The 24904-nt window shown below is 44.1% G+C and overlaps 2 long non-coding RNA genes across 4 annotated transcripts in view; one reads left to right on the forward strand and one right to left on the reverse strand.

The window, feature by feature from the left end:
* The window catches only part of LOC103161475, a 34951-nt gene extending 12148 nt beyond the window's left edge, over positions 1-22803 (reverse strand). The window contains exons 1-2 of one of the 2 annotated variants that reach the window (XR_004772279.1): positions 22414-22803; positions 8241-8319 (exon numbers count right to left, since the gene is read on the reverse strand). This is a non-coding gene — a long non-coding RNA (uncharacterized LOC103161475). The remainder of the gene's footprint in view (positions 1-8240; positions 8320-22413) is intronic. The other variant, XR_003479468.2, reaches the window with a different exon arrangement.
* Positions 9012-19661, forward strand: LOC113832265. 2 transcript variants are annotated; one of them, XR_003479469.2, is made up of 2 exons: positions 9012-11146; positions 16067-19661. It is a non-coding gene; the product is annotated as an uncharacterized LOC113832265 (long non-coding RNA). The 2 variants fall into 2 exon arrangements; XR_003479470.2 differs by lacking the exon at positions 9012-11146 and adding an exon at positions 13385-15797.
* Positions 22804-24904: the final 2101 nt, after the last annotated feature.

Genomic DNA, 24904 nt, shown 5'->3' on the forward strand with positions numbered 1-24904 from the left:
TGGCCCAGGCATGAACTTTGCCCAATCAGAATTGTCTTTGAATTTTAATCTGTAGACACGTCTATAGATTTAAAAGCAGCCATGGACAGTTCAAATTGTGGGTGTGTTCACTAAAGCTCTATTTATGAAAACAAGGGCTAAGCCAGAATTGGCCATAGTTTGCTGACCATTAAGCAATTCAAAATGATGAATGACTAGGGATATTTCAGCTGATAGAGTGCTTGCCTCAAATGTTCCAAGCCTGAGTTCTATACTTAGCATCATAAAAAAAAGCAGGTATGGTGGTGAATGTCCATAATCATGGCACTTAGAAGGTGAATTTGGAGGATCAGGAGTTCAAGGCCATCCTCTACTATATAGTGAATTCAAGGCCAGCCTGAGCTACATCATCGAACAGTATCTCAAAGCACTTATATTAATATAATAATTTTTAAAATATCAATAAACTATAAATAGATCTCTGTGTCACAAACCATTTGTGCATAAATAGCTCAGACCGGCTCTGGTCTCTGTAATATGTCAGAGTCCCAGACTCTGCCTCATTACTTTATCATCTATAGGGTCATGTCTTCATGACCAGAAGGGTGAAAGGGTTGGGGAGGAGAAGCAAGGGAGAGACACAGTCCTTTCTTTTACAGAGGACTGTCAGAAATAATACACAGGACTCCCACTCACACCCTATGGTTCAACCTTAGTAATATGACCACCATTATTATTTACAAAAGGATGCCAGACATAGAAACTATATTCTCAGCAGTACGTGGCCACTGCAAGTTGATGATGGGCCCCACATTGCACATCTGAAGTCTAGGCAGTGCATTCCAACACCTGACACTCCTTAGAGGATGGAAACAGCACCAGAGTGCAATGGTTGGTTTTCCTCCACCCTGACTCAGAAAAGTTTTTAGGTATTGTTGCAAGCTCTGAGGGAAAGTTGCTTAACCTTTCCTTGGTGGATGTGTGCTGCCTATATCAGAGACAAAAGTCAAGGTGACATATTTAACAGGACAAAGCAGCCTCTTCCTTAGAAGCAGGTGCCCTCCAGCTGGGTCAGAGGGCACTGAGGAACCCACCCATCTCCTAGTGGTAGGGTAGCAGGAGCTCCAAATGCTCTGTCCTGGACAGCCTGTACTGCGGGATGTGTCTATCACAAATGGTCTGCATCTGCATAGACAGCCTCCTGAGTGCATGCCCTGGTCCCATTTCTATACTTTAAAGCCCATAAGAAGTATTGGAGCAAGCACCAGAATTTCTGAGTTTTTTAGTTTTATGAGACAGGGTTTCTCTACGTAACAGCCCTGATTGTCCTGGAACTCACTCTGTAGACCAGGCTGGCCCTGAACTCACAGAGATCCACCTGCCTCTGCCTCCTGAGTGCTGGGATTAAAGGCCTGTGCCACCACCACCCAGCATCAGCATTTCTAGATGTGCTTGGTCCTTTGAGGAGAAGACATCATCTAACCTACCACTTCTTCAGACATACCAGTGGTGCCTCTGGGAATGTCAGTCACAAAGCAATTTGGAATACTAAGAAGAATATTTATAATCTCTGCCTTAAAGGGTTAGAAGGAGATACATGGCGGCAGGTTATCTATCATTTTCTACATCTAACCCATAAACCTTACTTCCTCCTAGATATCACTGCCCTCTGTGGAAAAAGCTTACATGGTATGTGTTTGAAGTGTGCAGTCTTCTCTTTTTCAAAGAAATCAGAAACATCTCTCCCTATCTCTTCCATTCCTTACAGTGTTGGGGTGGTTACATGACTGGGTCAGATGATCAGATAGTCTCTGGGTTCTCTTGATGGGGATATTAAAGACTCTACCATGGCTATAGGCTGTTAGCCCTTAAGAATGTTAGTGGCAAGTCAAAGCTGGTGCCAAGCTCATTTTCCAACACTGCTCTACAGTCATGCTTTGATTTGGGGGAGACTCTCATGCCATTCCAGTGAGTTAATTTCTTTCCCTTAAGATGGCCAGAACCGGCTTCAACAATCAAACTCCTTGAATACAGAACTGATACTTCTAAGTATGAAGCCAACAAACTTTCTCAAGCTATCTCATAGAGAGGATTTATAGTAAAAACACAGAGAGCTACATGGAAAGGAGAGATGCCTACAGAGGTAGATATCCAGATGACAGGATTCTTCGTTGGCTTCACAGACTGTGCTTGAACTATAGGTCTCTCTTAAAGAATGTATCTGAAGATAACAGGGATGGTGGTACCCTAGTGGTCCTCTAGTCTTGATGAGTGTGCTTCAGCTAAAATTGTGCAAGTCACTCCGAAACTTCAGCACTTTCCAAAGGGGCTGGCCCTACTCTGCCAACCAGTCGTCATCTATTGGCTTCTTGGGAAAGACCTATGATGTTCACTGGGCCAAGTTTCCTCAATGAAGGTAGACCCCAAGGATGAGGGCTGAGAGCCAACTCCTAGCTGGTGGGAGATTAAGTTCATCATTCCTAGAAGGGACAGGCTTGAACAGCACAGTGCAGCATCTACACTGCCAGGTCTTTCTGTAGAACTTTTAACCCTTCATTTTAGTTCCTATTGCTTAGGGCAGGAGTCATACAACCCAAACATTTATGATAAGAGGCTGGTTTGGATCTGGCCTTTATCACATTATTTGAGATGGCCTAGGGAAGATTGTTGGCTTCCCACTCAAAAACACTTAATGAGCAGTTCTGCATTAGAGGAGTTTGGTTGCTGACCACAGAAGTCAACTCTGGCCATCTTGAAGGAAAGAAATCTATTTTTTAGAATGATGAGAGACTCTCAAAATCACAGGTCAGCAATAATGCAGAGATTGGTCCCCACCCCCCCCCCCATCCACTCAGCTGTGTCTAGAAAGTAAGATCATTCAGGAAGGACCTGTATCCTAAACCTGTCACTTCACAGGGTCAATGCGCAAGGGGTCACTGGGTTATACCCTGTTGCTGGACATCCTAAGTGGCATGTCTGGCTTATGCTCCAGAGAGAAATTGTTTACATACAGAGGTATGTAAGATGGAATCTAAATGTCTATGTTCGATAGGCTATACATATAGATTTATATATAGTTCAGTATGTGTTCTATGGTAAGCAACTTCGTCTACCTGGAAGTAGCTGGGATAGTTCCTCTTGGACTTAAATTAGGCCTTGGAGCATGAGCTCAGGGAAAGGTTGTGCCCACCAGTGAGTCAGAGCCAGCTGTTTCAAGCAGAGGGAACCACATGTACAAAGGCTCAGAGATGAGAGAGAAGCTGGAGTAGCCCTAAAGCACTTGGCCCTTCTGCTGCCCCGTGGACTCTTTGCCTCTTACCCAGGTACCTGGGAGGCATCTTTGGCAGCTGTTCAGAGGGAAACCTGCCAACTGTTGAGTCATTGGAGGCACTCCCCATCGCCACCTTTCTTGACACAGTGCCTATGGTTTCTCTGGGCCAAGCCAGGCCCCGCCTGATCCTGTTTGGCTTGTGTGCTCTGCCAGGAACCTCGCCAGGGGCCCCCAATGCCTTCCAGGTCAGTACAAAAGATTGGTCCCTTCTCATGCAGGTGAGGCCCCCACTGATGTCAGTCCAGTCTTGGGAAGCAGGTGGCAGGTGTGTGTTGCAGTGTGGCTCTGGAACACAGCTCTGCTTGTCCTCTCTTAGCACGTGGAAGGACTCCCAGAGGGATGTGGAGTTTCCGTTGACATCCCAGAGGTGATGAAATCTGCTGACTTCTAAACCATTGCATGAATACAATAAAGAAAACATCTACCACAATTTAAAAACAAAACAAAACAAAACAAAACAAAAAACCAACTTCACTAGCAGCAAACTTGCAAGCTGGCAGCTGTTGGCATTTATTAAACACTTGAGGGTGTGCCAAGAAATGGCTTTTTAGAAATTAAACCATGGCATCATTACAAAGACCCTAAATCACTGAAGAAGTAAAGTAGTTCAGTCAGTCAACTCTACTCCGGTCCGTTTTAGCTCTGCATGTGGCAATATCTAAAACACTTCTATTCTCCAAGTTTTTGACACAGAGTTATTTCATCAGCGTTGCCTCAATTCAATTTCATATCATAGGAAAGAGTGAATTCAAGTGGGTATTCATTCCTCCTTTACAAGCAAGGACACAAATACAGGCTCAGAGAATGTAAGGGAATTAAAAGAAGTGAGTGCTGAATTTGGCAACTCAAGTAGGTGTTCTGATGCCTACTCTGGTCATCTATCCTGTAGTGAGCTGGAATATATGTATCCTAAAGTACACTAAAGTTCTTCCCAGGGAGCTTGCTCTAGTTTGCCTGTCACTGTGATTAAAAAAAATAAAGTTGACAAAAAGCAACTTAGAGAAGAAAGGGTTTATTTTATCTTATGTTTCTAGGTCAGCCCATCACTGAGGTAAGCTAGAAGCAGAAACCTGGAGGTAGATCTGAAGCAGAGACCACAGAGTAACTAACACTGCTTACTGGCTTGCTGACTATGATTTGCTCACCTTTACAGCTCAGGTCTACCTGCCTAGGGATGGCACTGCCTACAGTGGACTGGGCCCTCCTTGCATTTCAGTCATCAATTAAGACAATTCCCACAGACCAATCTGATATTTGCATTTCCTCATTTGAGGGCCCTTCTTCCTAGGTGACTCTTGTCTTCACCTAAGTTGCTTTTGGTCTGAGTATTGCATCACAGCCACAGAAATGAAACCAGGACAGGACTCTTCATAAGGATTTTCATTTTGTTTCACAGCAAAAAACAGGAATTTGCTTAAGGAATCAAAGACTGTCTATGTTTTGCATAGACCTAAATATATTCTGCTGCACTTTCTTGTGCCTCCCTGTGAGGCACAGGGTTGTGTGACTTCCAGTCTTCATTTATCCTGGGGAGGGTTAGGTCTTCAGTGAGGAGTGAGGACATGTGTGTCCTTCTCCTTGGACTCCAAGTGTGTACTCTTGGGTTTGCTATCCTCTGGTTGAGGCAGCTCTGAACACGCAGGGCTAACACTGCCCTTTGGCCTCCCTGCACCCAACTTCAGTCCTTCTCAAGTCCTCTGCTGGAACAGCATCATGGTGAGTCCTGCCACCATCCTTGCACTTTTCTCAGTTGTGCCCTGGATTGTCACATGTGTCCATCCCATTACACTCCTCCAAAGACAACAATGTTTCTTAAGCCTAAGTGTTGTACTCTTTCTTTGATTCCAAGAACAAGAAAAAGAACAATAACAAAACACCTGTATTCTCCACCATCATCACTCTGGTTCAGTCAAAATAAAGTCTTCCTTCCTTCCTTCCTTCCTTCCTTCCTTCCTTCCTTCCTTCCTTCCTTCCTTCCTTCCTTTCTTTCTTCCAATCTCATTGCCTGAAAATTAGCATTGTAAAATGAACTATTCAAAACTCCTGAGGGTAAAATTTATGAAAGCAAGCAAACTTGCAATGGAAGTGTAACCAATGTAACAAAACCCTATTCATTTGATGTGGCAGACAGGGCTACTTATATTGCAAACACTGCATCTGCATGGAATATGACTGTGGTTAGGCCACACAGGGCAGAACCCATTGGTGTTTATGCCACTGCCTTGTGCTTTGTGTAGATCCTCGATTCTCTTGTCCCTTTATGCCACCCAAATAGAAGCTGGGGAGATGTCATTCATTTACTATTGGCTTACCAAGCATTCGCTTGCCTGTGAAGACCTCCTGTTTGTTTCTCACTCACTCAGAGTAATTTAGATTTAGTGTCAACATGATAAAGACTGAAAGAAGAATAGACAATGGGAACTCAGGGCACTCTCCGGTCATCAGATGATGAGATATCCCAGAGTTTTTCAAACCAAGTCACATCCCAATGGTGGACTATGAAGTCAATTTAATGGGCTGTAAGAAGCACCTTATAAAAGAATGGTACAGAGGACAATGCCAATTATCACATTGTATCAGAGTAAGTATTCAGATATGTACTATACTGTGTTAATTACTTTACATCTCTTTGACCAATACCTGACAGAAGCAACTTTAAGGAAGGAAAAGTTTACTTTGGCTCATGGTTTCAGAGAGTTGAGTCCATGGTCATTTGGCTCCATGCACTGGGGCAGAGCATCATGGTTACCGAAGCTTTGCTTCTTGGTGCATACAAAACAGGATGCTGGCACTTTTTTGGGGGGGAGGGTGTAGAGGCAGGGTTTCTCTGTGGCTTTGGAGGCTGTCCTAGAACTAGCTCTTGTAGACCAGGCTGGTCTTGAACTCACAGAGATCTGCCTGCCTCTGTGTCCCGAGTGCTGGGACTAAAGTCCCGGCTGGATGGTGGCACTTTGCTGGCTTTCATTTTTCATCATTTTACTCTGCCTTGTTACCTAGGATGGTGACACCCACATTCAAGGGAGGCCATCCTCTTCCGCTAATTCTCTCTAAAATCATCCTTATAGAAATATTTAGAATTGGGCCTCACCAATCTCCTAGGTGAGTCTAAATCAAGTGGAGTTGATATTGTGTGAATGTGTGTGAGTACACCAAAATATGCAGGTGTGACTGATCCAAATAGAAACTGGTATCAGCTTTGGGACAAGACCAGAGACAACCACTTTGGTGGGGTGAATAATGGTCTCTAAAGATACCAGGTTTTGGTTATTAGGCCACATCAATGTTATTCTATAAAGAAAAAAAGGGTCTTTGCACATGTGACTAATAAACAATATTAGGTTATACTGGATTACAGGGGATGTGGATGTGCAATCTCAGGTGTTCTTTATTTTTACATGTGTGTGTATGTGTATATATACATGTGTATATAAGCACTGGTGTGGAGGCCTGCAGTTGGCATCAGGTGTCTTCGTTGCTTCCCACTGAATACTACTGAGACACATTCATTTGCTCAATATTTCAGCTAGTCTAACTAGCCAGAGTTACCTGTCTGGGACAAGATCTTTACTTCCTGAATCATTTCCCCAGTCCTATGGACATTCTTATAAAAGAAAGGCGAAGGAAATCTGACCCAGGCAGAAGTGTGACCTGTTGATAGTTTGGTTGGGCCCAGTGAAGCCAACTTCAGGCTTATTGCCTCTAGGACTGAAAGAATACACTCCAGCTGCTTCAAACCACCAAGCTTGCAGTAATTTGTTACAGTACCACAGGAAACAAATCCCTGCCCTCCTTACTTACTTCTGGTTGTTTTTTGTGTAGTTGGGGGAAATCTGAGAGGAAGCACCAAGACTTTGTCGGGAGGGAGGTGATACAATGAAAGCTAGTTAACTCAGTCATTTAACAATTACCTTGGACTATTTCTATATTTTCACACCTGGTCCAGCTGCCCTGGCCTAGGCTGCCAGCCTCCAGTGCTGTTTGTGTGTACACAGCAATATATGAAAACGAGGTCATGGTGTGAGATGGATTCCTTCTGTGGGTGACTGCTCAAAAGAAGGTCACTGATTCAGATAACCTAGAATATGCTTTGACAAACTCTTTTTAGGTCACTGTCACCATGTCAAGCCTAAGGTTGAATATTCTCATGGAGAACCTATGGACTCCCAAGATCCATTTATAGACACAGAAGAACCTATGGGCCCTGGTTTGAGAAACTCAGCTAAAAGCTTTTCCTTCTAGGGTCTGCCAAGGAACCTGTCTCTTATACCTTAAGCCTCAACTGTGTGGGCTCACCTCTCATGGGCTATACCCACCTGCCCTCCCTCCTCCGGTTGTTCTTGGCACCTATTCACCACCATGGTGCCACCCACACAAGGTTTCTGACTACTGAAGATCCCACCCTCTGCTGTACAGGTTGGGACCCACCCTGGCCACCTGTCCTAACCTCACGCTCTCCTTTCAGCTTCACAGACTTCTTCTCCAGTGAGGTCCAGGCCAATGTAGACCAGAGACTCAAAGCACTGAGTTATTCTAATCCTGGGGTCTTAGAAGCAACACTGTTTTTTAAAACTCCAAGTTTTAAGAACACGAACTCCGAGATCCAAACAATGCCTTTCTCTGGAACTTGTTTTCAGTTCTTTACTTCTCAAATGCCAGCCCATCCCACTCTAACATAAAGTTACCCAAATCCTTACCCAATTAGTGGAGGTGGCGCTTGTACCTAAAACATTTTTGTCTTCACTAAAATTCTTTGTCAGCATTGGGCCCTTTCTGCCCTGCTCCATCCTAGGTGGGTTGATTGTTATTGATGATAGTTATGCCTCTCTCACAGCAGAAACAGCTTGAGCAACAAGCCCCTGATTGCCTCCCAAAGCTTCCCACACATTTCTCAACTTAGGTCACATCTGAGCCAACTCTGCCTTGAGTCTACCTGAAGTGGCTTCTCTGAGCTGAAGACTCTGCATGACCCAGGTGTCCTTTCTGGAAAGACCACATCTTTGCACCTGCACCTGCCAACCATAATAGTGACAAACATTACCCAAGTTTCTAGAGCTCTTTAAACGCTGTCATGTACATCCGTTCATCTGATCCTACCACAATCTTGGGAATTGTTTGTGTTTGCATAATCTTATTTTATAGGTTTTAAGAAAAAACACTAAAGAGTTTGAAGGACTCGTGACACTACTGGTAGAGTAAACAGCAGAGCTAGCCTTTGGACTCTGTCTTTGACTCTAGGTCCTATCCACTTAACTACCACTCCACCTCTTTGCCTTGTGCTTTTTGTACAGTGAAACTAAAACAAAGGACAGAGATTCTGTCTGTCTTTCCAACAGGGCTGTTAGCCTTAGTTACACCGAATCATGTTCTCCTAAAGTTGAATGAGTTTATTTCTACAGCAGACCTCCCGCTACGGGTTGGCAGCATAAATGAAAAACCTATACACCCAGAATAGAATATGGGTCCCTGAGACTATCTCCCCACTATTTTGAGACTTCTTGGGTCCTAGAAAGGTTGATGGCTGAATTCTTAAACCCAACTTTTTAGAATCCAGTCCTATAGATCTCAAAGTCATGAGATTTGGGGTCAGACCCAAGGTAGCAAACTCATTCCACGTCCCAGCTGTGTCTATTCTTTCTGTATGTCTCACTTATTTAGAGGACAAGAACCTGATGCATTATTTTCAGGGATCCCTTTCCAAGATGGCAAAAGTAGAGCATTAAAAGGGGTTTATGGGTACAGAGGATCTCTCTTCCTTTTGTGCCTTCAGTGTACCCTGTGGGTAGAGTCACATTCATATCCAAATCTCTCCCAATTACTGAAGAGAAATGAGCTTCGTCTCACAAGGCTGGGTATACACACGTAATGGAGTTGGCAAATCCTTCCAACCTTCTGAGAGCTGTTTGCAGTCATCATTTCACTAAACCTTCACCATGACCCTTGAAGGGGGCATCTTGTCCCCATTTAGAGATGGTGAAGCTGACTTGTGGCTTCATGGCTTGTGGCTTATTCTCATAGGAAGTGGTAGACATAAGATTTAAGTACAATCATCCCACCAAACAGAAGAAAATATTATACAGCTGAGGAAGTTGAAGCTCCGATCGGTTAGTCAATTGTCTACCCATCGTCATAAATGTTGCCAGGAGGCAGCTGAAGCCTGGTCTCCAGGGGCTTTCCCTCACCAGAAGCTCTTCCCAGGAGCCTTCTGCATGCCTGCCCATGCTCGTCCTTCTGCCCTTGGCAAGAGCCTTGAACCAGGAACTAGATACAGGTGTTAGAAGGAAACCTCCATTGTTTGTTGAGTGATGGGTCCCTACGTGCAAACCTTCAGGATTCCCAGAAGAAGGCTGTTATAACTCTGACATAGGGATGGCTCTACCCAGCAGAGGACCTGAGATGGAAAGCCCAAGTGTGTTAAGCCATGGCCATTCAGAGCCATTCTTTGCAACCCTTCTTGAGAAGAAGCTCAGACTTGGGCCCCACTTCATAAGCCAGGAAGCCAAAGGATGCTTTTCCTCTTATATTGTGGCTTCCTGCATCTGCCTTAGGTCCACCTCACTCCTACCTCCACCTCCATGCTTGGCATGCAGTCCAGGTATACCCGCTAAGCCCTTCCCTGTAACTCCCTTATCCTGGCCTCCAAGCCTCTGGCCATGTGAACAAACCAGAGCAAGAATCCTCTTTGAGTGACCCAAAAATGGTGACTATGGACACATTCCAATATGAATTGAGGAGGTAACTTTAGAGGACAAAGCTAGATTTCCCAAGGCACCTCTCTGATTGCCAGCATCCCAATGGGGATCAGACCTGTAAAATTTAGATGATTTCACTAGAAAATTGTCACGACAGACCTTTGGTCATCATTGTCATCGTGGTCACTGTTTTCATCATGAGCAACAACCTGTCCATTCTTATTTATGTGCTTATTTGTTTATTTATTTTAAATATTAACCATGGTTTCTCTCCCTCCTCTCCTCCAGTTTCTTCCCCTACTTCCTTCTACCTCTTCCCCATCTACTCCTCCTCTATCTCCATTCAAGAGGGATAAACAGCCTGTCCATTCTTTTCTCTTTCATTCCCCCTCCACCCATTCTCTTTTTCCTGTGGTTCAGGAACCTGTCTTGCCCTCCACCACTGAGCCTTACCGCAGCCCAACTGTATTACTTTGTTTTTGAGCTATGTTAATTTGTGCCAGGCCCTGCTTTATAATTCTCACATATTAATCTACTGTTTGAGAAAGACCACAGGGTCACTGAAGGGGCATTATGTCCCTTCAGTTCCATGGGGCAATAAGCTTTCCCCAAATAGACAGCAGCAAAAATGTGACTTTTATAAGGACATATGACTTAAGCATCTGTGACCTAGTTCTCATGGTCACAGGATGAGCTCAGGATCTGGTGCTGTCTCTCTGGACTTGGTTCTCTTTCATAGGTTGATTCCATTCTGGGATTTTCACTCCACTCAGTGTCAAAAGATGGCTGCCAGTAAGCGCTGGAGCTATCACTTCTGACTCTGGCATCCTCACAGGTCCCAACTCAGTCCCATTTCTACTGATTGGCCTGATGGGGCTGTATGGTTGTCACCTGATTAGCTGGATATGTGCCAAACACATCTGACAAACACATCAAACACCCCTGACATCAGAAAAGAGAACCACAAAGTGAAGAGAATGCTTAAACAGAAGTTGTGGTGCTAAACACCCTCCCCTCCCCCAGTTTGCAATATCTGAAAATGCTCAAGGAAGATTATCATACAGAAAGTTCTGTTTTCTTTATTCTTAATACATCTAAATAGCCTGTCTCCTCTTTCTGTTCCAGGTATGAGCACCAGTGACCCAAGGTACTGTTGACCTTCTGCCCCAGGCTTCAGTCACCTTGTCTATAAAATGAGAGCAATAATCACACACACACACACACACACACACACACACACACACACACACACACACTCACACACTCACACACTCACACTCACACAGGGTGTGCTGAGACCCAATGGAAATGTGATGCCTGCAGAAACCACCAGCTTTCAGTTGGCACTAATGAGCTCCAGCTAGCATCTCTTCCGCTCAGCCCGTGTAACCAGTGCTGGCCCTTGGGCTGAAAGCCTTTAGGACAAAAAAGGAGACTGACAGATCAGAGCTATTTGAAGAGTCCCTGACCACGCCTCAGAAGTGGAAGAAGAAACTGGGAGTGGAGGCCCAGGAGGACCCATAGTCACAAGAGCTGAGCTTGGGAAGTGACCCGCCCCCACAATGATGGGGGATGTCTGAGGAGAGTTCCTTGTAGGCAGCTACCCAGAAAACCACAGCAACTTGCCTCACCTCAGAGCCCTGTCTCCTGTGAGAGACAGTCAGAAACTCCAACCAAATAAGGCCCCAAGCTGGGTGGGAATTTGCGTGCAGAGTGTTTATATAGATTAGAAGGTCTCTGTTGACTCACAGCTTAAACCTCTGAGGCTTTGCAGTTCATCAAAGCTTAATGTTCCGTTTCATGATGTTCCTTGCCCATTGATGAGTGGCTCTGTCAGCTAGAAGGGAAACTTTCCCCTTCAGGGTACATTTCCTCTGTCCTGAGCCTGAAAGCCCCCCATTGCTAAAGGCATCAGCTCTGTGTTCTCTGGAGCAGTGCAGATGTGGGGAGTCACCACCTCACATCTTTTGTTTTGCTCTTCTGCCAGTCAGAGCAGCCAGCTCTTGGAACAGCTGCAGAGCACTCAGACTCCCAGCGGGAAGAAAGGGAAAGATGAGCCAAAGGAAGCCTGGAACGATGTGCCAGCACACACAGACCCCCAGTGGTGGGTCTATTCATAGGAAGCTCACTTTGTAGCCCCATAGCCAGAGTTTGGGCTGGTGGGAAGCAATGGACTTGTCAATGGTCTTGGGAACTGCTGGTGAAGGCCAGGGAGGGATTGTCTCAAAACTCTCAAAATGATCCTAAAGATACGGTGTATCACACCAGAAACTTCTGCATAGAAGAAGGGCTGGACGGGGAAGAGCTGGTGGATCATGAAGGAATCTAAATTTCAAAGGGTTCGAAATTGTCACATTCTCTATCATACTAAAAGTGTTCATGATTCTCAAAACAACACTGAGAAAAAAATGGAAAGACAAGGAATAATCTGAGAGAAAATACTTATCAACAAAATTCATACACCTATGACACATATTTGCTTTAGGCATCATAGAATAAGGACCTACAGGAAGCAAATATATAAGAAATCCTAGTGGTAAACAATCAGTAAAAAAATCAGACTTCTGTGTGATGTCAGCCATGTTGGATTGCATAGTTGGGGAGAGTTTCCTATACAGTTGTCATTTTTAAGTTGAACAACTTGAGTTCTGTAAAATGAGGAAAAGGCCAGTTCAAAAGGATCCAAAAGGGTCATTCTCCATGAAGAAACAACAGCAGAGGCAAAGGTCTAGGGTGGGGACAAGCTGTGTGTTCAAGAAAATGAGCAATAGCTCTGTCAGAGTATAGAAGGGTATCAAAGCTGGGTGAGAGCAGGAGCAGGCACAGGAGGTCTGTCTGGTCCTTAGAGGTGTTGTGAGGGGAGCAGTAGTCTGCATTCAAGGGATTGTATCTCAAAAGTATGCAAGGGCTCTGGTCTTACTGCTGTGTGAATGGATGTACCACAGAGTTCTTAGTTGCAAATAACGAAGTGCACTGACTGCTTTTACTAGGAAAAGAAAATCATCTTAAAATTATATTGTGGACCAGTGAGGTGAGTCTAGGGGTAAAGGAGCTTGCTGTCAATTCTGAGGGACTGAGTTTGACCCACACAGAGAGAACTAACTCCTCTTGCAAATCGTCCTCTGGCCTCCACAGGCATGCTGCGACATGAGTACATGTGCACACACACGGGCATAGGCATGTGTGCACACGTACACGCGTACACACAGAATAAAATAAGTGTAATAACTTTTCCCAAATAATATTGTACAGCTCATAGATGTTTTGAAGATTCTGAAGAAAGAAAGGAAGGAAGGAAGGAAGGGAGGGAGGGAGGAAGGAAGGAAGGAAGGAAGGAAAAGGGAGGGGAGAAGGAAGGAAGGAAGGAAGAGGGAGGGGAGAAGGAAGGAAGGAAGGAAGGAAGGAAGGAAGGAAGGAAGGAAGGAAGGAAGGAAGGAAGAAAAGACTACAACTCAGAGTCAAGGGTAAAGCCAATTCTTTAAGCCACAGAACCATCTGAATGCCCCTGAGGTAAGCTTGTATGTGTGGAATCTCGTCCAACCTCCCCCCATTACCTCAAAGAGGATTTTGTCCAAAGTATCCTTCTTTAGGTTTCTCTTACCACCCAGTGGAGTCTTCCAAGTAAGTCAAATGGTAGAGCCTGGGCCACCATCTTATACCCAAGTTGCAAACTAGGAACTTGAATTTTCTAGGTTTTTAACTTCTGGAAGTAAAACTACCAAAGATGGACTTTCCCCAAACTTAAGGAAGATATTTTAACAATATGGAATTAGAAAGTCAGAAGAGGAGGGGGGAAACCCACAGAATGGAGTGAGTACAACTATAAATTCCACTGCCCGAGCACATTCAGAGAGACAAAAGGGAAGGGGGAAATGATATGTTATAATCTCAAAAAATATTTTAAAAATATATAAATAGTTATTAGGCTATTGCAATAACTCAAGTGAGGAATGATGGGAAGCTTGATGGGCCCATGGCCAGCAGCTTCCATACCTTCTGGGAACTTTATTAAAAGTGCAAATGTCAGGTCCCAGCCTGAACTCACTTGACTCTGAATCTTGAAGGAGGGGCACGGCCATTATGCTGTGTGTGTGTTTGTTTGTGTGTGTGTGTGTGTGTGTGTGTGTGTGTGTGTGTGTGTGTGTGCACGAGCGCGCTCACATGCGTATACCTGCCTGTCTGTATGTGTTGGCCAGTGGTAGATGCTGGGAGTCTTCATCACTCTCTGAGAAAGGATAGAAAGGTCTGAGGGCATGAGAAGGAAAAGGAGCCCTCATGCAGGCAGCTGGCTGAGGCCTCTGAGTACAGAAGCAGCAGGAAATTCAGGACAACTAACTACTGCTTAAGGCCTTTCACCCTTTCCAGCCATAAACTAGCAATTTTCTAGGAATCTCACACACAAAAAAACCCTTTATGTGGCAAAGATAGGTTCACTAAACCTCTTGTGCAACCCACCAAGGACCCTGGCTTTACCTTAGCAGGTCCCAGTTCTATTTGAGGCATCTCCAGAGCCACCAACCTTGTTTCACTTTCAAAACAACCTTTTGATGTGTAACGAGAGCAAGCAAAATGGTATATATGGTTAATGGTTAGACAATTAATTGCTTACTGTGCTGTGCCTTGAGGAGCCTGTTGTATCCCTACTAAGTACATCTTACTTTCCCCAATTCTTCCTTTAAAAGCACATACCACCTCCAACACACCCGTAAGCTGTCTTGCTTTCTTCTGAGCACCTCTCTTTTAACCCTTGTGCTCAAGCCTATGTTTATTAACCTTTTTATATATCTTTAATAAAACATCCATCTTACCCTCATAAACTAACTAAGCCCAAAATGCTTTTCAGTGATCAAGACACAAATCCTGGTTTGCTCTAAGTTAAGTTCCCTTAAAAATCTAGGAAAACTTCCCAGGCTACTGTTAACATTCTCCACCTTATTTTAAGAGACAGGGCCTGTCATTGTACCTACTTGAGTCACCAACTTGCCTAGACTGGCTGGCTAGCAAGCACCACAGAGTCTCTTCTCTCTGCCTCCTGAGCATTGGGATTTCAGGCCTGTACAACTGTATCTGGCATTTGACAGGAGTGCTTAGATCCTTGTGCTTGTGTGACAAACACTTTCCTGACTGGGCCATCTCCCAGCCTCTGTAGTTTGACCTTTACAGACTACCTATATGGTCTTGATGCATGCTAACATCTAGTGCAGGGAGAGGTGAGGATGCTTGGAAATTCCCTACAGACCTTGACGAATTTGACATGGAATTGGAGAAGACAGTAAAATCAAGGGAACACCTAGCTCTTTCCTTGAGTTACTGATCAGACACTTGTGCCTTCTACCAAGCTGGAGAAACTAAAAGGAGCTGATTTGTGGGAAATGAAGAATTGAGAATTCTTTTATGGAAATGCATAGTTCATTAGGCATAGGGTGGAGTGTGGGAATCAAGTACACAGCTGGATGACTCTGATGTTTGGAGGAGAGATCTGTGCTGGGGAAATAGGTAAGGAGGCATCAATATTCAGAAGTACTTAAAACTAGTAAGGTCGGTAGAGGAGGAGGGGATATCAAATAAAAACATGAGTTTTAAAGTTGGGGTACGTGCTGGAGTCTGCCCAGAAGACTAACATGGGTAGGTAAAGCAAGTATGGCTATCAGCTCATAGTCTGTGGTGTCAGGGAAGCAAGAACCACATCTCCAGGGAAAGGTCAAGGTTCACACTAATCCAAACAAGAAACAAGCAGAGGACACAGAAATGGCATGAAGACAGTGTTGCTCCTGATGGACTGGAGACAGTGGAAGATGGTGAGGCCCACTGCACTTCTGAATCCTTCCCCTGGCTAAAGACCTAAGAGAACCCATCTCCCACAACAGGAGCTGGAGTCCCGAGTCACAATCTGAGCCTACAGGGAAGGGAGGTTGCCTGCTTCCAGTTAGGAGGCCGTTCTAGAGTACAGCAATGCCAACCTGTGTTGCTCACAGAAGACCCTCCCAGCAAGAGCAAGCTGCTTCTCCCTCTGGGAGAAAAGATAAGAATGTAGTGGATGTGATTTTTCTTTGTATTTCTCTCCTAGGAATTCCATGTCACCCACCATTCATAGACACAGGAAGAGTAGGCAACATGCTCTCCCCACTGACCCCACCATGAGAGAATCTGGGGAAGGTCTAAAATGAACAGAGTCAAGCTTCAGAAGGAAATGGATGGCTTTCTCAACGTCAAAGGGTTCACATCACTTGAATCATGGAGAGCTGAGAAAGGACCTGGATCAGAGACCACTTCACTTCATTGAACTAAGTTTGTCCTAAAGGGATCACCATACACATTTTACATTTACTCTAAAGGGGTCTCTACACAGCAAACACTCACCTAGCTTGATGACAGTTCTTACAGCCTATTCTTACAAAGGCCCAAACAGGACAACCTTAGAGAAACTATTCAATCTCCTCGTGTCTTCCAGACTGAAGGAAAATAAAATGAAAACCTCTCCAAGGATTGATATTAGGTGACATGCCTTGAGACACTGAAGCACTAAAGCAGGGACACACAGTGAGCTAAACACAAGTCAGTGCTTGCAATGTTAATGGCAAGGACAGGGACAATGATGGCCCCATCTTATAGACTGGAGGGTTTCGGGAGGCCATTCATTCTCTTGGTGAATGGCTGTGACATTTGATGACAGTGTAAAGAAGCTCACCCCACCTTTGTTCCGGGCCCTACCAAGTCTGCTAAAAGTACACACTGCAACCTTGAGATGCTGAGACGTGTTTCCTAACCTTTACTTACAGGCATCCCAATGGTAGACAACTCGTGTTCCCCCTTCTGATCAACCCTGAGAACAATGCCAACCATTTCCTGTAATGAAAGCAACTAAAAATATTTTTTGATGATGGAGATGGTGAAAGTTGAGCAACACAGAGCAGAATACGGAAATGATACCAAGAGGCACCCAGCCAACGAATTGAGCATCCCACCTGGCTTTCATCTCCCAGAACTGCCCAAAGACTCAATATCTTGTTTTTCCTATTCCTGGAACCTGCACCACGTCTTTCTTTGTACACTCACTCCATCTAGTAGAGAAAAAAAATTTAGTCAGCCATGACTAATGGCAAATGATTGTATCAAATTGTTGCCAGCAATTTAAGCAGCAAAATAGCATAACTTTCTCTTCTTCATGAGCCTCGGAGGAGCTCCAATGACTCAAGGAGTGCTTCACATTTTGTACACTCAACAATCTCTTTCATATTTATGATCAAATTGATACTAATGTTATGATCAGATATATTCCATAACACTATCAATGAGAATTGTGACTGTCCTATTAAACCAAACTATGCATTAATGTATTTTAACTCCCAACTCCATGATGTAGGACACAGTCACTGTCCCCCAACCCCCTCTTACATTGAAGAAACTGAGGCACAGAGAGAAGGAATGATCTGAGATCATGTCACCAACCAATAATGGTCTTTTATCACCCAAGGCCCTGCTTGTCTGATGCCGTGGTTTTCAACCCTCTCTCATTTCAGGGTATGGCCCATCTTCAAAGGAGGCCTCAGCCCTGCTATAAGGAACCCTCTTTTTTTCTTTGCAAATAAATTTTTCCTCTTTGCCTGCCTGGAAAAGGTGGCTCGGCAGCCAACTCAGTGAGCAGTTCTGTGACTTAGGAACAAATATGTAGCAGAGTTGAGTCTCTCCAGATGTTGAGCTAAATAAGGCACAAGAGGATCGCCTAGATCTAGATGACTCTTAAAGCCAAACTGGGAGTGGAGGGAACACCAGAACACTCAAGAGGATAAACGTTCTTATTCAAGAGTCCCCACCATGTGCCAGAAACCCCACAGAAGGCAGGTGTCAGGATAAAGAGCCAGCCCACTATGTGATTAAACATGACCATTTTCTGCCTTTCTCTGCCCCACCCTGTAGGAATACTATCTACCCCTGAACTGTTGAACTCAAGGGTGACTATTCAACCATGCTGGCTGATACAATGTTGACAGAGTTGACACATACCTTCCAGTTCGTGATCTGCCACCCCAGATTGGCAATATTTCTAAGACAGGCTGCCCAGGATCCCAAAGATCTAAAGAAGTCAAGCTGAGAAAGCGTGATGTGTGAGCTGCTGTTTTCAGATTGCTGTTATAGCAACCTGACAAAGCCTTGTTTCACAGGGAAGCCTGAAGGACATCCCAGAGCTGGTACTTGGTAGAGCCAGAATGGTTCCCCACTAACATTAATGCATGCTTCACAAGGTCACAGCTAGGCAAGTGCTATGCATGTATCCTCTCCATTGTCACAGAAAGTCTGTGTCATTTATATAAAGTTCTTACTCAAATTTTGAATGAAAGTATGGCACAACCTGTCTTCTGTTGCTTGAAAAAAAAAATACCTGAAATCAGTTCATCTGAAAGAGCTTATTTGGTTTATGGCTCCAGAGACAGGAAAGCCTGTGAGCATGGTGCTGCCATGTGCCTGGTACCTGGTAAGGGCTTCTTACTGCATCTTAACCTAGTACAGGGTGTCACACGGCCAAGCAGAGCAAGCATTTCCTGCCCATTTATATTCCTCTCTCTATAATCCACTAATGCTATATTGGGCCCCACCTTCATGTCCCCCCTTAATCCTAATTACCTCCTAAATGCCTCACCTCCAGACTCCATTAACACATGATTTTGGAGATTAACTTTTGGAGGGTACAATCAAACTGTAAGGACATTTTAGCTCACACAGCTGATAAGGAAGATACAAGTGAAACTGACCAGATGGCTTGCTATCACTTGCTTAAGCTCTTGATAACTAAGTTCATGCTGTATCCTTCTTCAATTGATGGAGTTGAGAAAGTGAATGGATGAAGTGAGTTTGCTAACCAGGATGGGCCCAGGAGATGGTACACTCATGCTTTGAAAGTTACAAGAGGGGCTGGAGAGATGGCTGAGAGGTTAAGAGCACTGACTGCTCTTCCAGAGGTCCTGAATTCAATTCCCAGCAACCACGTGGTGGATCACAACCATCTGTTATGATACCTGGTGCTCTCTTCTGGTGTGCAGACATACATGGAAGCAGAATGTTGTATACGTAATAAATAAATAAAATCTTTAAAAAAAGAAAAGAAAGTCACAAGAAAGATGTCCTCTGTCCCAAGTGATGACCAATCATATGTCACTTTGTGTGTGAACCAAAGAGGTAGGAGGGACCAGAGCTCTCCCATTGCTCTCTTAGCCCTGCTCACCTCCTTCCTCAGCACAGAGCTCCTGCAAAGCTGTTGACTCATAGTCTCCACAGCCTCTCATGTCAGTGCATAACTGGAAATACAATGTGGGTAGTACCCACAGGAACTTGGAGGCAAGAGGGAATAGAATCTTTCAAATGAAGACCTTTCAAGATGGTGAACTCAGATTACTAGAACCCATGACAGGGAGGGAGGAACCTGACAATGGCAGCATGCACTTGTGATTCCAGAGGTGGAGGAGGAGACAGCAGGCAGGAAGTAGAGACAAGCAGATGATCCGTGGGGCTTTCTAGCCATTAGACTAGACTAATCAGCAAGTTCTAAGTAAAAACTGAGAGACCCTATTACAAAAAGCCAAAGTGGAGATCAGCTAAGAAAGACATAAGACATTGGCCTCTGGTTTCCACATGCATACTCAAGTACATGTACACACACACACACAAAAAAAAAAAACCTGCATAGATGCATAAAAATAAATGAATGAATAAAGGAAAAAGGATGGAAGGCAGGCTCTCATGCTCGCATGACAAGCACTTCATCAGCTAAATCCTATCTGTAGCACTCCAATCCTTTTAACACATGGACCTTTGGGGGACCATTGTCCATTCTATAGCAATAGAGGCAGGAAGCTTAACCTGTGGGCTGCAGTTCCTGAACTACAAAGTGGGAAGGATTATGACTGCTTGACACTATTGCAAGAATTGGAAATGCAGATCAAAAACATTCTACTATGGAGGAAGTAGTCACCCAATGACAATTGCTGCCGCTAATGGAAGTTGCCACAGTTTGAATGCCAAGTGTCCCTCTAATCCCCAACTGTGCTGTCTAACATGGGGCTACTACTGGAAGGTGAAGAACTTTTACTGCATGAGAATAGATGAAATTCGTTCTTTAGTGGGACTGTAGGACCTTGTCTCCTCCTGCTGCAGATTCAATTCTCAGCCACAAGATGAGAAGTTTGCTCTACTCAATATTCCTACCATGTCAAACAACCTCATCACAGACTAAAGTAGTGGGCCCTACCTTCCAGGACAGACACATATAAAGCTCTGAGCCCTGATCAACCTCTCTGTGGATGTCACTTACCTCAGGCATCTGTTAACATGATGGATACCCGATTTACACTGAAACTGTTATTCTGACATCTGACACTGTGAATATCAGCTGGGCAAGAGTCATATTTTGCAGGGCATATGATAGTGTGTGACCTAGAGCCTCACCTGAGATGCTGAGGCAGGAGGATTATCAGTTCAAACACTGTGTTTAAGAAAGGAAGGAAGGAAGGAAGGAAGGAAGGGAGGGAGGGAGGGAGGGAGGGAGAAAGAAAGAAAGAAAGAAAGAAAGAAAGAAAGAGAAAAAAGTTGTTTAAAACAACTGGATATAGGCACTGAAGAGATGCCTCAGCAGTTAAGAGTATTTGTTACAGATGGAAGCAGATGCAGAAATCCACAACTAACCAATGGGCCAAGTTCCTGGAGTACAATCGAAGTGAGGGAGGAGTGATGATATGAACAAAGGAGTCAAGATCATAATGGGGAAAGCCACAGAATCAGCTGACCCAAGCTAGTGAGAGATCACTGACTCAGGTCTGACAAATGGGGAACCTGCATAAGACTGAACTAGACTCCCTTAATATAGGTGGCAATGGTTTGACTGGGACAATATATGAGACCACTGGTAGTGGGTCTAAGATCTAACACAAATGGTCAAACTGACTTGGTAGAGCCCATTATATGAAGAGATACCTTGCCCAGCCTAGACACAGGATTGTGGGGGTGGAGAGGTGCCTTGGTCCTGCCTCACCGAGATGATGAGACGGACTTAGTAGACTTCTTTGGGGAGGCCTTACCCTTTCTGTGGAACAGATGGGAGGAGCGGGAAGTTGGGGGAGCAGGAGGAGAGGAGGGATGGGCAACTGGGATTGGAATGAAAAAAAATAATTTTAAAAGAGAAAAAAACAGATGAGGAAAGTGGGGGGAAGAATACTTGTTACTTACACAGAGAACTTAAGTTCAATTGCCAGCACTCGCATGGTGGTTCACAATTATCTGTAACTCCAAGTACTCATGTGTTATAACCTCATACATATAAAATAAGTCTACATTTTTTAAAAATTAGATTTAATTCAAGTCTTGGTCATGAGGTAAAGAACCTGTCCAGCTTCTTCCATCATTCCTGTGCTTCATATTTCTTCAGAAAAATAGAACTAGTATTTCTGATTAAACCTAGCTCTTCACATGGGTGGTATTTATTGTTATTTATTTAGATAATTTATTAGTAAAAACTTATTAGTAATTTATTCAGCTATTGAAGAACAATAAAAAGACGTTAAAATAGAAAAATGTATGGATAGAAGCCAATATAAGGTAGACTATTTATTATAAAAACATGGCAATGGATTTGTGCACGGTTTTTGCCCCTCCTCCTAGTGAGTCTGGATCTCAGCCCCTGACTCTGGGCTTGATGATGCAATTCACTTCCAACAGGACAATAACAAATGTAAAGTAAGAAAAGTGTCTCTAAATCTGCCTTTTCTGACTTCCTTGAGACCATGACGTAAGAAAGCTTACCTGAAGATGAGAAACAATGTGGAATAAGACAGACCAGATAGCTAGTGCCTGAAGAATGAACCCAAGAGAAACTAGCAAATAAACCATCCAGTTGAGCCCAGCCCACATTTTTGAGCCAGAATTATGAGCAAGCATAGTGATTGTTTAAAACAAGTGTTAAAGTGGTTTATTCTGCACAAAAGATAAGTGATACATAAAATCAGGTGATTTCATAAGGACTTCAGGCTTCACAATAAATCCTCCTTCTCTTGGTACCATCTCTTAAGTCACAGGTGTGCCTCACAGTCCTGCTTGGGGTTGTTAGTAAGGGTGAATGGAAGGCTGGACTAATCAATCCCATTCCTCTCACATGTCAGTGATCCAAGTGGTTGGTCTGTGGACCCCAGTTTCAGTGCTCTCCAAGGTTAGGCCAGCTTTGCTCAAGTCAAGGCCTGGCTCTTCTCCTATCCCTCTGATCCAGCAAGCGTCCCTGGTATCCTTAAAGCAAATTCAGTTCACCCTTGTGCTAGCTGGAGTTGGTATCTGTCACTTGAACCCCACCCCCAGCTCTTGGTTAGCAAAAGTCACCTTCAAAGAGCTTTGAACCCTCTAGATGATGAGAAAAGAAGTCAGTAAGTGGCTGACCTTCCCATGTGGATCGCACCCTGATGGTCTTGCAGAGGAGGAAGGGAGGAGGAAGCTTCACTGTCATGGGATGTCCCGTGTAGGAGTCCTCCCAGCTCAACTTACCACTCAATTTTCCCCTTGATCCACAGACTCAGCAAATAGAGAGAGTTCTGCCAACACAGTAGACTTTGAATTATTCCTTGTTAGCTTGAATTCTAATGCCATGTGTCATCTGCTAGGAAAAAAAAAAAAACAGTAAGCAGGTCCCATTCTTCACTGCTGGCCTAAAGCTATCCAGATGCTTGAAAGAATGAGGAAGTGAAAGTCACTTTCCCCGAATATCCCAGAGCACAAAGGAGGGTGAATGGTTGTAGTTTTTCTTGTGATATCTTGTGTATGTGTACATATAAATTTAATGAGAGTATATGCATGTGTGGGGGTGGGTGTCAGTGTGTGTGGATGTGCGAGCACTCTCAAAAGTGTGTGTGATATATATTTGTGAGTGTATTTAGACGCAGATGTGCTTATGCCATGGTACATGTGTGGAGATCAGAGGACAGCTCTGTGGAGTTGATTTTCTCCTTCCACCCATACATGAGCTCCAGGCATGGGATTTGGGTCATCAGGCTTGTGAAATGAGTGCTTTTACCCGCTGAGCCGTCTCTCTGGCCCCAGGAACTGTCTTTTTGGTGTTTGCTGCTCATCTGCTAGGTTCACAAGCTTCCAGAGATTCTCCTGCCTCCATCTCACACCTCATCATAGGAATTCTGGGATTATAGAGCTGTGCTACCATGCTAGGGTTTCCATGCATTCTTGGGCTTCAAGCTCAGATCTTCACATGTGTGTGACAAGTACCTCACATGGAACCCTTTCCCAAGCTCTTCCTGGTGACTCTTAAGACTTAATTTCTCTGTTTCCTTTTAAGTTTGATCACTTTCAGACACAGGTGACAGAAGGAAACACATTTGTCAGATTGGATATGCTTCTGTTGGGAAAAAACCAGCTCAGAGCAGACCTCAGAAGAAGCTCCATTAGGGCCATAAACTGCAAGGAAAGAAGAGCAGAGCAAGAAGAAGACAATGAACCAAATGCTCTTAACTACACAAAACTAGGTCCATTGAATCGTACATAACTACCCACTATCTCTGTTGTAGTTCCATAGTCCAGATACAGCCATCTTTCCAACCCCCAAACTGGTTTGAAACAACAACCATTACACTGGCTTGTGACTCTATGAACCAACAATTTGGGCTGGGCACAGTTGAGTGGTTCATCTGTTGGTTTCTCTTGATGTCCTTCTTCAGGTGTAAGTTATTAGTCTGTCATTATTCTTTTAGTCACTTTCACATGCGAGATGCAAACAAAAGAAACCTGTTTGTTCTCACTTTACAAATGGGAAAACAGGACTGGAGGGATTAAGGGTGAGAACAAAGGTCACAGGAATCTTGATTCAAGCCTACCAGTCTTGTTGCCAAGCTCCTGCTTTTTCTACTCTCCAGTGTTTCCAAGAAGAAAACAGTAAGAGCTGAGTTGGGGTGAGGGTGGATAGTGTGCCTAGCTACCAGGATCTCCCAAAGAGAAAGTGTATGTTAGAGATATATCTGTAAGGAATACTTCCCAAAGTGTGTATCAAAAAATCACACACACACACACACACACACACACACACACACACACACACACACACACACACACACACACACGGATGTGGGGAGGTTCCTATCAGTGGGAAAATTTGAAGTTTCCTTTCCCAAATGATACCTCAGAAATTTTAGTGTGTTTACAGAATACCATGAATGTCTCAGGGAAGGATATAGTATGCCATTAGTCAGATGATGCCCTAGGCTACTGTAACAAAGTGTCCCTAAAGTACATAAGTAAAGTGCAGGGTGGAGTTCATTTCTCTTTCGTGCATCCAAACCAGAGCAGTGATCCAAGGCTAGCAACCTCAGTTCATTTCATCCAAGATGGTGCCTAGCTCTTAGGTTTCTCAAGCAGGGCAAGGTGGGCTAGACAACACTAAACAATCTGGTGCCTACACTACTCTGTGCTTCATTCCACTGGCCTGAATTTGACCGTATGGACTACTATAGTTCAGAACTATAACCTACAGTATTACTGAAAGGTCATTGTGTTAAAGGTTTGTCACTCAGAGTGGTGCTATTAGGAACCTTTAAGAAATGGAGTGTAGTAGATGCTGGGTCATTGAGACCATTCCCTGGAAGGGTTTTGAAGATCCAGTGTATCCTTTTTATCCCCAGCCATGAAGTGCATATATTTGTTTGCTTTGTTATTGCCTTCTTACAAGTCCACCAGTGGCTTAAAAGCAATGTGTCTGATCATGGACTGAAACTCCTAAAGCTGTGAGCCAAAATAAACCTTTCTTCTTCATAATTGGATCACCTTAGGTATTTGTTATAGTCGTAGAAAGCAGATCAGCTCCTAGATACAACCAGATACTAGAGAGACTGGGAAAGGCAATCTTCAGTTAGATGTCTAAGTGTCTGGC

Source organism: Cricetulus griseus (genome assembly GCF_003668045.3).
Source record: "Cricetulus griseus strain 17A/GY chromosome 1 unlocalized genomic scaffold, alternate assembly CriGri-PICRH-1.0 chr1_1, whole genome shotgun sequence".
Classification (NCBI taxonomy): Eukaryota; Metazoa; Chordata; class Mammalia; order Rodentia; family Cricetidae; genus Cricetulus; species Cricetulus griseus.